Raw genomic sequence first — 12,091 nt, forward strand, 5'->3', positions numbered from 1 at the left:
ATACACTGTTACTAACAAAACCGGCAATGTGGGAGAGTATTCTTCTCCCTGCACCCTCCTCACCTAAACTAGGCATGATTGTCTTTTCAGGTTTTTGCTTTAAGTATGTCCCAAGCAATATTTGCATACTTATACTAAAAAAAAAAATTCAGGGGCGCCTGGCTGGCTCAGTCGGTAGAGCATGCGACTCTTGATCTCGGGGTTGTGAGTTCGAGCCCCATGTTGGGGTGTAGAGATTACTTAAAAATAAAATCTTTAAAAAAAGCATTCATTTCCCCCTGAAATTGGCATTTAACTGGATGTCCTGCATTTTATCTGGTAACCCTCCTTGAGGGGATATCCGAACCCTCTTTTATTATTTTTTGAAGATTTAAAAAAAAATTTAAGTAATCTCTACACCCAACTTGGGGCTGGAACTTACAACCCCGAGCTCTACCAACTGAGCCAGCCAGATGCCCCTAAACCTTCTTCTTTTGAGGCAATCCTCCACTGTGAATCTGGAAGGCAAGGCCTCACCTCCCACCATGAAAACCAAGGGAAGCACATAGTGTGTCTTCACACGCCCTGGGCAGTTAGGGCACCACTAGGGGACCCAGGGTCTCACCAAAGACTTTGAGTCTTGAGAGACTTATACAGCAAGTGGCCGTGTATGAATTCATTCATAGGACCTGCATCTAGCAGAGGCCCCAACAGTGTCAGATCAGCTGGGTCCAGAGGCAGCGGTGATTTCTGGTGGTGGTATCTAGAAATGGTAGAGGTAGCCCTTTGCTGGTAGTGACATACTAACCAAGCCAGTCCTATGGCATGACCTTCCCTGGGGTCCCCCCTGCTCAGCCTCTCTTGCTTCCTATCCATTTCCCTAGGCTGGTTCATCTGCCTTCCTGTTGATTCTGTGAAAGGCTCAATAATCTGCTTAATTCAGCCCGAGTCAGTTTTTCTGTTGTTTGTAATCAAGAACATTGCCTGTTATAAATACAAGCCCAGAGAGACTAGAGAAGAGTTGAAATCAGAAGATATTTCCAAAAAAATATTTGTATCCCTAAAAATGGTTCTTATTACTTTCTAAAAGATATTCTCTTGGGGTGCCTGAGTGGTTCAGTCGGTAGAGCGTGCAACTCTTGATCTCCAGGTCGTGAGTTCAAGCCCCACGCTGGGCATAGAGCTTACTTAAAAAAATAAATAAAATGTCACAAGTAAAAAAAAAAAAAAAAAAAAAATATATATATATATATATAGACACCTGGGTGGCTTAGTCTGTTAAGTCTCTGACTCTTGATCTTAGCTCAGGTCTTGATCTCAGGGTTGTGAGTTCCAGCCCCGGGCTGGGCTCCAGCTGGGCTTGGAGCCTACTTTAAAAAAAAAAAAAAGAAAAAAAAGATACACTCCCAAGCAAATGATTGTTGCTTGGATAGATTTGGAATTTCCCCAAACAAGCACTAGATGGTGCTATGAAGTAGCATAGACCGAGTAATGAGGTTGAAGACTATATCCACCCCCAAGGGCACCGTCAACAGGAATAGCTAATGTTAGTTGAGTGCCTAATATGTACCAGAAACTTCTGTCTTATAGCACGAACTCATTCCTTCCAACCAATAAAGCAGGTACTTTCTTTACCCGTATTTTGCCGAAGAAACTGAAGCATGTTCAGCTTAGGTAACTCGTCTAAGATCAGAAAAATTAGTGATGAGGTAAGATTTGAACTCAAGAAGTCTGGCCCCAGAGCCTGTCTTAAACCATATGCTTTACTACCTCTCATAATTCTGCTATAGCTACCATTTACCCATCGCTTACTCTGAGCCAGGTTCTGAGCCAGGCATTTTGCATAATGAGATCATCATCGCCATTTTACAGATGAGGGAACTGAGGCCCAGAGAGGCTAAGTCACTCGTTCATGCTCCACAGACAGAGACAAGTCCAAGAGCATTTGTAAGGGTAATTCCATCATGGTACCAATAGAAGTAAATTAAATAAAAATAATATTTGCCGCTTGAGGGAGTAATTCTACTTTGGAGAGAGGGAAAAATAGACTTTGAAACTGGTTGGCATGGTAAGCTATTCCTTTTCAGTTCAGCTTTTCGGACAAGTGTGGCCGAAATATCCTCCCTCTTTAGATCCCTCCCTCTACAAGCTAAACACAGTGTGAACTCTCACGGCGTAATTGGAGCCTGGTTCATTTCGTCTCTTGCGTTGTTCATTATGAGGATGTTGTCTGAGCATCCAAGCAGGGGAATTAGGCAGCCCCCAAATGGTGTGACTTAGGTGGGCTCCAGGGAGGAACCAGCCTTCCTGACAAAATGATGGTCGTATTTATCTGGAGGAGTAACCAATATAAAGAGCTAAGAAACTTTGAGTCAGAGGACTAATGTTATCAAAATATGTTACAAAACCACAGCGTTTAAAACAGCATGATAGTTCCAGCAACAAGATAAAACCTAGAGAAATAGGCCCGTAGGACTGAGTTTCTCAGAAATGCCCATGCTGCCTCTCAGTCCCTCTTAGCACCAGTCTTCAGTCCTACCTTGGGAGCCGGAGCCTGGGTGTTTGGGGACATCTTGCTCAGTCATAGGATTCTTTCCCATGGGCTTGATTTTGCCCTGAGTAGTTGGACAAAACTCTGTGCGGTCCCAGGGAGTAAAGCTGCTCCTCACCAAGGCACGGAGCTCTGTGCGTGGACCTGTTTGCTTCCACACAGCTGGGCCCGGCTTGTACCCCTTGGAGCCTGAAGATTTTCAGTGCTCCCAGGAGGCGGCATCAGAGAAAGACATCCTGAATTTAAGTGGCTTGACACCCTTCTCCAGGGAAGCCCTGTGAACCTGAGCCAAAGGGCTGGTGTGCACTTGTTTACCCTGTAAGCAAGAGTAGAAGAATATCTAATGTATAGTGGAAGCTTGTACAGAAAAAATACTAGTTTTTTTGTTTTCAAAGATTTTATTTATTTTCTGACAGAGAGACAGTGAGAGAGGGAACACAAGCAGGGGGAGTGGGAGAGGGAGAAGCAGGCTTCCCGCCAAGCAGGGAGCCCGATGCGGGGCTCGATCCCAGGACCCTGGGATCATGACCTGAGCCGAAGGCAGACGCTTCACCGACTGAGCCACCCAGGTGCCCCAACAAATACTAGTTTTGAGAAACAGAAAGACAGTATAATAGTGGTGCAAGATGAGACAAATTAATGGAACAGATTAGACAGCCTAGAAAATAAAATAAAAATATATGCATATGTACATATGTATACGTAAATATACAGGAATTTATAAGGTAAAGGAAAGATCACAAATCAACGGGAAAGGGAAAGGTTATTGAATAAACAGTGGTAGAATGATTTACGATCTGAGAAAAATAATCACATCCTACACTGAACTAAATTCTTCATGTATAAAAGATACATTTTTAAAAGGAAAAAATGAGGTTATCCATCTAATTGCTGGATGGGGAAGTGATTTCTAGGCAGACATGTTAGAAGAGATCATTAAGGAAGAAATTAATTGGTATGCTTACAGAAAAATGAAGCCTTCTGGACCCTAAGAAACAGCATAAACAAAATTAAAGGCAAGCCCCCCCCCCGAAAATTCTTACAATAAGTATTGAAGATAATTGATTAAAGAGATGATGTACCTCAATAGGAAAGACACTGGGGTGCCTGGATGGCTCAGTCGGAAAACTGTGCAACTCTTGATCTTGGGTCATGAGTTTGAGTCCCATGTTTGGTGTAAAGATTACTTAAATAAATAAATACACTTAAAAATTAAAAAAAATAGGAAAGACACTAAGAGAGCAAAAGACAAATGGACAAAGAACTGAACAGATGAATCACATATGAAGAAATACAAATGTGTAATGAAATAGTATCAAACTTTGATGTCACTCGAAATTTCAAAATGACAGCTAAAACTAAGGTAGCATATTTCACCTGTCAAATCAGCAAAGATATTCTAAAAATCATAAGCCCCAACATTATAAAGCACTCTTATGTGTTGAAGAATAAAACAAATGGGTCTGGCCTTTCTGGATAGCAATTTGGCCCAAATGCTTCAAGAGCCGTCTTTTGTCCAGGAAATTCCATGTCTAGGAATTTATTTTAAGGAAATAGTAATACAGATAGAGATTTTTGTACAAAAACATTCATTTCAGCCCTGGGAATAACCTGAGGAGAACCATTAGGAGTATGGTTAAATAAATCATGGGATGGCCATACAATAGCATATTATACAGCTATCAAAAATGATATTTACAAAGGACTTTTAATGGCACAATGAAATGTACGATAAGAAACCAGAGAATCCAGATGAAATGGACACATTCCCAGAAACACACATATTACCAAATTGACTCAAAAAGAAACAGAAAAGTTGAACAGACCTATACCAAGTAAAGAGATTTAATCAATAATTAAAAACTTCCCCTTGTCACCCAGGCCACTCCTACTCTAGGTCTGCATCTTTTATTTTATTTATTTATTTATTTTTTAAAAGATGTTATTCATTTATTTGCCGGAGAGAGAGTGAGAGTACAAGCAGGGGGAGCAGCAGGCAGAGGGAGAAGTAGGCTCCCTGCTGAGCAAGGATCCCGATGCAGGACTCGATCCCAGGACCCTGGGATCATGACCTGAGCCGAAGGCAGACACTTAACCAACTGAGCCACCCAAGCATCCCTAGGTCTGTATCTTTTATAAAGAAAAGTCATTTTTCAAAGAAACAAAAACTGTAAATAGTTTGAGGTTCAGGCTCTGGACCAAGGAAACACTGGAGGTAGAAAAGGTTTGTCTTCACCTCCCTCTTTATAAGCTTTTTTTTTTTTTTTAGAGAGAGAGCGAGTGCAAGTGTGCAAGGAGGGGGGAAGAGGCAGAGGGAGAGGGAGACAGAATCCTAAGCAGGCTCCCCGCTGAGCACAGAGCCCAACGTGGGGCTTGATCCCACAACCCCAAGATCATGACCTGAACTGAAATCAAGAGTCAGATGCTTAACTGACTGAGCCACGCAGGCGCCCCTTTATATGCTTTTGCATTATCTCAGGGGCACTCTTTCCTCTTTCCAGTGGTATCATCACTTTCCCCTCCAGCCTCCTGATATCATCACTTTCCCCTCTAGCAAAATGTTCCCTAAGGCAAAGAGCAAGTAAATGAATTTATACTCAGTCCTACTTGGCTGATAACATACTTTTCCTAGGAATATTTGCATCTTGATAGAGGCTGAGGCTTTAGCCAACAGAATGAATCCCTAAGTGGCCTGACATTCAAGGCAATTCCCTACTTCCTCTCCCCAGTCTTTTATTTGGCTACCTCCCCTCCCCCCACCCTTTGCAAGCTGAGTGACGGTCTTTTGCTCTCAGCCAAAGGGATCTCCTGGCTGTATTCCCCCAAGTACCTTATGCATGCTCAGTTTTCTCAGGATTTCCACTTGGAATCCTCCTTGCCTACCTACCTATTCAACACTTACCCATCCGTTGGGACCACCTAAATCCCACATCCCTACCTGAATACTTCTTTCATTTTTTCATTAATTCAACAACCATTTCGTGGACACTTGCTATCTTCCTGGCACCATTTCAGGCACAGGAGATACATAGAGTGGTGGCTAAATCACACATGGGCCTGGCCTCGTGGAACTTAGTTTACTGGGAATGGCTGACACTAAACAAGTAAACAAATACAGGTCTGACTACAAAGTGTGGTATGTGTATTGAAGGAAGACAACTGGGTGCAGCGAGGGACGCCTGGGTGGCTCAGTGGGTTAAAAGGCTGACTCTTGGTTTCAGCTCAGGTCATGATCTCGGGGTCGTGGGACTGAGCCTCGCATCCCGCTCCATGCTCAGCAGGGAGTCTGCTTGAGATTCTCTCTCTCCATCTCCCTCTGTCCCTGCCCCCTGTGCACATGCTCTCTCTCTCTCTAAAATAAATAAATAAATCTTAAAAAAAAAAAAAAGAACTGGGTGCAGTGAGAGAGAATACTGAAGTCAGGGGAAGCAGCATCCTTGCGTAGCCCCGCTGTCCCTGACTTCTCCCTAATTCAAGCCCTTAAAGCTTTATTGTGTGAACCACTCAGATACTCACATACTCATATATGGCATCCTTTATATGCCAGGTCCTGTGCAATCCTAATACTAAGTACCACTGACTGAGCAATTATTATAGGCCAGGCACTGAGCTGTGCACTTTAGAGATATGCTCACACTTAATCCTTAAAATGATTCTATGAGAGAAGTACTACTATTATTCCCATTTTATAGAGGAGACAACTGAGTCACAGAGTGAGTCAGTTACTTTCCCAAGGTCATTCATTTAGCGAGGGACAAAGCTGGGTCTCAAACTCAAGCTGCCTGGTTCCTGAGTTCACCCACTTAACCACAACCATCTACTGTGCTCTGTGAGATGTGCACACGTGTGGGTGCTGTGTGTGTGTGTTTGGGGAGGGGACAAAGTTGGAGAGATGGGCCTAGCTGGGGAGTCTGCCAGGTCACACTGATCATACTTACCATATTCTAGACCTCTCCTTGGTGCACAGGGTAAAGGGAAAGAAATCCAGTCTGCCGGAAGTCGGGGAGCAGGGTGCATGGGCAGTGGGGTTCCCAAGATGCAGCGACAGTACTTGAGCTCTATCTTGGCTGAATTTGGAATTCAGAGAATGAGAAGCCTTGAGAACAGCCTGCCCAAAGGCACAGAGGTAGAAAGAACACGATGTGTTTGAGGAATGGACAGTCTGCACTTGACCCTGCTTGGGGCCGGGGCTGGGGGAAGCTGGGTGATGTTGACTTGTCTTCTTCCTTCCATTTTTGAAAATAAATGTCCTCTCTTCCCAGGGAAGATCTTTCCATTTCTTCATTTTGCAAAGCACAATTCTTCCTTTCACAGTGCAAAGCCTGGCATTGAGAAGGCACGGACACAGGAGGCCACATGCCACCCCTCTGCTCTCCAGAGAGTGAAACACGGTCACTGTAGGAAGCACAATAAAACTGTTAAAAGCGCATTCAATCTCTTACCAAAACCGAGAGAGACGAGTTATGGTTCTCTTCGTTCTGGGATAGTATAAAAATGGGAAATTTGTCTTCAAGCTGGAAGATGAAAACATCACTAGCAAACCGTCTCTGATCTTCTTCAGCTCTTGCAAATCCTTTCAGTGACTTTATCCTAGGCAATCGACATAATTTTAGTTTGCAGAACCGCTGTAGATGTTAGGGAATGTGCCGTCCCGCGCCTCTACGCTTGGTAACACCCACAGCTCCTGGAAGAGTGCTGAGCGCAGGTGAGGTGCCTCAGTTTCCCCATCTGCAGGACAGGCATAGTGATAGCCCCTACCTCATAGCATTGTCGGGAGCATTGTCCAATAGCATTGTCCATAGCTATTGGATGGAAATAACGTTCTCAGCACAGTGCCTGGTATACCGTAAGCCCCTCCCTCCTTCGTGTGAATCTGATCATTGAGATCTAGTGATTGCGTGTGGGCTCTTTGTTTTGTTTTGTTTTGGTTTTGTAATGGTAAACTGGGAAAAGAGGTATTTGATGGGGGCAAAGGAGTCTTTCTGTTCCCAACACTCCTAAATGGAGACAACTTCTAAGGTCCAACCTCCTGGAGTTATTTTAACCATTATGGAACTTAAGAAAAGCTCCTAACCAGTCGCCAACATAACCCCCATTTCCCTTGGCTTGCTTCTTGATCCAGGGCAAACATAAATACCCTTCAAGTCACTTCAAATTCTTTCTCCGTGGAAATCAGCCTATATAAACTTGAAACTGAACCAGCCACACCTTCTTGCTTCCTGCCCCCTTTTTCTTGGCCTCTGGAAGCATCCCACTGATTCTCAATCCTGGTCTCAGCATTAACCCCCTCCTGGCTGCTCTAAGTTGATACACTTCATTAGCTATGGTTCTATAAACCCTAAAATGGCCGAGCTGGAAAGACCCTTAGGTAACAATTTGTCACGCTCCTCTCCCTCATTTTACAAAGGAAATGTACCAGGAAGGGGGGAGGGGCGTGATTTTGCCAAGGCCACACATTGAATTTGTGGCCGAGCCATGCCTAGGGCCCCAAGACTGTGCACGTACAGCCCGGCCTTGGTTCTTTGGGCTCTTGGGGCAGACCCCAGTGTTGACAGCAGTGTCAAAATGATTGGCCAGGCACGTCTCCTGGCTATAAATTAAAATCAGGTCACGAGAGTGGCCAAGCATGACCATGAACTATCTATCCCACAGAGGTGTTTCAGGGCTCTCCGCCTGACCCAGCAGCAGAACTAGCCTGGGACAGGAGGGAAGGTAAATTTGGGCATGCGTTTGTCACACCGTTCAGCTCTCCCTGTGGAGTATCTGGCACCTGTAAGCGCTGCTCTGGAGAGCGATTATGCAGCCAGGGGGAGAAGAGAGCCTGATGAGCCGTCTTGTTCTTCTTATGGTGCCTCGTGCATGGTGGACACTCACTAAACATTTGTTGAACTGAGTTTCATATAGTTCTAAGGAGAAGTATTCACTGCAGTGTGGATGAGGATGTGTGCAGGACCGTGCGTTGAAAACACCCACAGCAGCACATTCAAAACGAGGAGGGGAATCAGATGTCAGCCAGATGCTGAGGGAAGATACATTCATGCCTAGAATCCCAGGGAAAGGGATGAGTGCAGTTCATTTTGATGTCAGGATTCCTCCACAGTCCTGCCAAGGCCAATGAAAGTTTACGTGATCTGAAACATAAGCACTAATCACTTTCCTGGGGTTTGTTGGACTTTGGTTTTGTTTAGGAGTTTTTTTTTTTTTTTAACCCAATAGCCTCATCATCAGAGAAAACAGCCCTCCACCCACCTACCTTTATCCCATCCCTGGGGTTTCTGAGTTTTAGCAAAGGACAATTTAGGTAACATAAGTGCAATTGCCAAGTATTAATAGCCATACCAGCTCTTATGAGCAATAGGTGAAGGAGATTAAGAGGTACAGTCTTCCAGTTATAAAATAACGGTTATAATATAAAATAAATAAGTCGTGGAGATGAAAATTACAGTGTATGGAATATAGTCAATAATACTGTGATAACGTGCCATGGTGACCGATGGTGACTGCACCAGCGGGGTGAGCACACAGTAATGTATAGAATTGTAGGATCACTATGTTGTACACTTGAAACTAATATAACACTGTGTCAACTCTACTTCAGTAATACCTTTTTTTTTAAATTAATTTATTTATTTTAAAGATTTTATTTATTTATTTATTTGACAGAGAGAGACACATCGAGAGAGAGGGAACACAAGCAGGGGGAGTAGAGGAGGGAGAAGCAGGCTTCCCGCCGAGCAGGGAGCCCGATGCGGGGCTCGATCCCAGGACCCCGGGATCATGACCTGAGCCGAAGGCAGACGCTTAACGACTGAGCCACCCAGGGGCCCCCAGTAATACATTTTTAAAGATTGCGATCTGTCAGTGAAAATGCAGCTACCCCTCAGTGTGTACACATTTTTGTGGGTTTCGCATGAGACGTGAATGCAGAAATCTGCTTGATCGTTTTCTTAAATAACAGCTTTATTGAGATAGAATTCACATATGGTAAAGTTCATTCCTTTGAAGTGTATCATTCAGTGGTGTTTTAGAATATTCGCAGAGTTATCTGGCTATCAGCATTAGCTAATTCTGGAACATTTCATCACTCCAGAGGGAAACTCTGTACCCACAGCAGTCACCCTTCACTTCCTCTCCCACCCCCACCCCCGCCCCTGGCAACTACTTATCTGCTTCCCATCTCTATGGACTTGACTGTTCTGGACATTTCATACAAACGGAATCAGACAGTATGTGACCCCTCTGATTTCTTCTCGGCAACAAGCACAAGCTAAGATGCCACTCGGGTTATGACAGGGGAGTGAGGAATGTACCCAGAGTAATGAAGACCTGAAAAGTTGTTAGTATGAAGGTCATCTCTGCCCCATTCCAGGGAGACCTGGAGCAGGGGCTTACCCGGCAGTATGGTGTAGCCGAGACCTTCCAGATCTACCTCCACAGCCCGTCAGGGTGCAGCCTCGGGTCTGTCCCTCACCCTGCTCACACTATTAGGCAAATCGAGCTGCTCAGAAGCTCCGTTACCAGGCAGTACAAAGGAACCCAACCCCAAGATAGGGTTGATGGCCAAAGCATCCCGTTCGTCCTCATGGTCATGACAATCCAGACAGTCCCTAATCTCAAGTCGGGATCTAAAGCCACATTCTGCTTCTCCCTCTCTCCTTTTAGGCAGATTTTTTGTCGTTGTTGAAAACATTGGAGGGTCAGAAATCCAGGGAACGGGCCCGGTGCCATCTGCCCTATCTCGGTCTTCCCTAAGGATATGTATGCAACCTTTTCAGTTGCATTCGTTCCATTTATAGGAAGCAGAATCAAGGTACCGACTTTAGTAGGATGTTTTGCTTCCCTTAGGTGTCTTGCAGTCCCAAGGACACAGATGGCATGTACCCCTATTTCCCCCACCAAACTGAGCCCCATTTGCTCGTTCTCTTATAGCCCCAGTTCCCCCGACTAGAAGCCCTATGGTCACCTGCAGCTCATCCTTTCCTCTGTGCCCACCAAGGCACTGGCTCTCAGAACCTGTCCCCATGATGCAGTCCTTACTGTCCTCTGTGCCTCTCGTCCTGTCTCCTTCCACGTCAGCCTCCACGCCGCTCCTATATGAGTCATGTCAAACATTGCTTTTAGCATGTCATGATCATGCCCACAAACTGTCAGAGAGCACCCCCTCCCCGCTCCCGCCATTTCCTACCCTAGCGGTCAAGTGGGAAGCTCAACCCCATTGATTCAGTATCAGCTTCCACGTGTGGGTAATGAGCCCATCTGGTCTCTCTCTCCGCCTCCTCCCTGCTCCCACTTCTTAGAGCTCATGAACCTGTCACTACTACTAGCTTCCACCATACACGCACCTACACACACCCCCACCCCCAAACACTCCCCACTCCACTCACTCATGCACACTCACACACTCTCACACACCCGCTCACACACACACTCCCCCCACTCTCACAACCCCCCCCACTTCCACACACCCCACATCCCCTCACACATATATTCCCTCCCCACTCACTCACACATACACACTCACATAATACCCTCCCCCACACTCACCCCCACACACTCACCCCCACCATGGGCCCAAGTTTTATGCAGTTTTCCCTATGAGAAAGCACAACCAACCCACTTCTGGGTGCCCACTGTACGCCGGGCGCCGCATCTTCATCATCCTGCTTACTTGGCGCCATACGCCTCTGGTAGCGAACGCTGATCTCCATGTTACAGAGGCAGTCACTGGCCTCAGACAGGTGAAGGAAATTGCTGGAGCACTGGAGCTGGCACTGGAGCCTAGGTCTACGGACTCCAGGGACGTTTAATCACCAGGTTGCTGAAGACCAATAGTCCTGAGGTCACGCTTCTCCCAGCGTTTGAGGCTTTCCATAAGCCAGCGCATGAATCCCCAGTGCACCCCCATCTGCTGGAGCCATTTATTTCGGGTGCGTAGTCTCGGGTCGCCAACTAACAAAGACATTCCCTCAGGGCAGTGACAAAGGCTTTATTCATCTTGGGGTCCATCACAGGGCCCAGAGCAGGGCACAAAGGATTAGCTCTTGTGGAAGAGGATCGAATTGCTTAAAACGCAATCCAGGCAATAGCGAGTTTTGTAGAGCAGCGCTTCGCAAAGACGCTGTGGTCTCTGATTACAAGCGAAGAGCAGGCACTTCCGTGGAAATGCGGGGGAAAAAAAAAGGCCCAATGAAAACTTGGAGAGGAGGTAATAAAGAAGGAAACAAAGTGTCAGTGGAAGGGTATAAGAAGAAACTGCTTATTAGTGCCTGTCTCCAGTGAGAGAGCCTGAGGAGGAACAGAGGTGGGAAGGCTTTTCCCTGAATGCCTTCTTGCACATTTTGAGTTTTGGACCATGGAACTGTTACGGAAGCTGGACTGGATCGGCCGACGGAAGAACTGAGCAGCACCCAGAGATCTTGGAGGATAGGAGGTTTATTTAACGCTGGCGAGTTCAGAGGAGAGTGGTCTTCAAAGGTCTGAGCCCCGAGCACAAAAAAAGGGGGCAATTTATACACTCCTGCTTCTGCATACTTGGCACTTTTGGCGCATGGGCAGGGAGAG

The sequence above is a fragment of the Neomonachus schauinslandi genome, chromosome X (assembly GCF_002201575.2).
Source record: "Neomonachus schauinslandi chromosome X, ASM220157v2, whole genome shotgun sequence".
Taxonomy (NCBI): domain Eukaryota; kingdom Metazoa; phylum Chordata; class Mammalia; order Carnivora; family Phocidae; genus Neomonachus; species Neomonachus schauinslandi.